General features: G+C 39.7%; 1 non-coding gene across 1 annotated transcript; it reads left to right on the top strand.

Annotated features, from left to right (window-relative positions):
- Nucleotides 1-442: 442 nt before the first annotated feature.
- LOC141645524 (small nucleolar RNA R71) lies at nt 443-549 on the top strand. The gene has a single exon (XR_012545004.1). It is a non-coding gene; the product is annotated as a small nucleolar RNA R71 (small nucleolar RNA).
- The last annotated feature ends 1,137 nt before the right edge of the window (nt 550-1,686 follow it).

Raw genomic sequence — 1,686 nt, 5'->3', positions numbered from 1 at the left:
ACCACTCTTGTATGCTTGAAAAGCATTCACTTGTTCATTTGTTCCCCTACATTCACTTTGGTCATGTCCCAAAGTTCCACAATTCTCACATATCCCACTTGGGATTGATGAAGATGCCGTCATGGCATTAACATGATGCTTTGGTGATTTTGAGGCTTCTTCAAGTCTAGCCATAACTTTTTCGAACTTCAAATTGATGGTATCAATGTGAGCACTAAGTTGAGCACCCAATTGAGTAATAGAGTCCACTTCATGCTTTCCTCCTCTAGTAGCCTTGCGAGGTCTACTATATTGTGAATTATGGACCGCCATTTCCTCAATCTTGTTCCAAGTTTGATTATCGTCAACTTCGGTGAACATACCATTTGATCCCATGTTGAGAATGTTTCTTGAGTCTTCATAAAGACCATTCCAAAATTGTTGTACCAAGAACCACTCGCTAAGTCCATGATGAGGACATGAGCGACAAATTCCCTTGAATCGCTCCCAAGCTTCATACAAATATTCTTCATCTCTTTGCTTAAAGCCCGTAATTTGAGCTCTTAGCATGTTAGTCTTTTCCAGTGGGTAGAACTTTTTGTAGAAAGCTAGAGCCAATTTCTTCCAAGAGTCAATTCCGAGAGTAGCCTTATCAAGGCCTTTCAACCATTGTTTTGCGGTGCCAATTAGAGAAAAAGGAAATAAGACCCATCGAATTTGGTCTTGAGTTACACCGGTTTGAGAAATCGCTTCACAATAGTCACAAAAAGTCTCCATGTGAGAGTGAGGGTCTTCACTAGGCATCCCCCCAAATTGGCTTCTTTCGACTAATTGGATAAATGCGGATTTGGCAATGGAATTTCCGGTTAAGTGATGTGGTGTGGGAGTACCATTGGGTAGGTTCTCCTCGGTTGGTACGGAATGTGACAACAATTTAGGCATTGTGGGTTGATTTTGTGTTGGGTTTTGTGTTGGGTTCTCCTCACCTTCTCTTGAAAAAGGTTTGACGAACTCAATAGCGTTTGGTTGAATATCTACAACCTCACCAATACCTCTCAAAGTTCCTCTAGCAAGTCTTCTATTGTTTGTCAAAGTCCTTTCAATTTCGTGATCAAGGGGTAACAAGTTACCTTGTGATCTTCTAGACATGCAAAATATCAAACAACTCGAAAATAATTAGAACAAATTAAACCTTGAGGAGTTTTACTTCCCCAAGGCAAAGAAAGACACAACTAATAACAATCTAAGAAAATCTAAATCAAGTTAACACCGTCCCCGGCAACGGCGCCATTTTTGGTCGTACTCACTTGGGAGGTTTAGTTTTCGGTACTTGTCGTTAGGAGCACCTAGACCAAAACAATATTTATAACTCCACAAACAACTCTACTATTAGTAAAGAGGCAAGTAAAGGTCGGATCCCAAGGGACGGGTATTGAAGTGAGATTTTCAATTGTAACTACCTGTGTCTAGGGGTGTCACAATTTGGGGTTGGAATAGAAGATCACTAAACTAAATAGCAATGAAAGTAAACAAGCAAGATGATTAAAAAGAGATGTAAACAATTGATAAAAGGCACTAGGGTGTCATGGGGTCATAGGGGATTTATGGGAATTGATCATACAAACATATTCTCAAATTATAAACAAGCAATTATTATTGTGATGGATCGAGTTGGTTCATATCTTACAATCCTAGGAAAGTTCGGGT

Source organism: Silene latifolia, chromosome 2 (genome assembly GCF_048544455.1).
Source record: "Silene latifolia isolate original U9 population chromosome 2, ASM4854445v1, whole genome shotgun sequence".
Classification (NCBI taxonomy): Eukaryota; Viridiplantae; Streptophyta; class Magnoliopsida; order Caryophyllales; family Caryophyllaceae; genus Silene; species Silene latifolia.
This window is presented reverse-complemented; position numbering and strand designations above follow the sequence as displayed.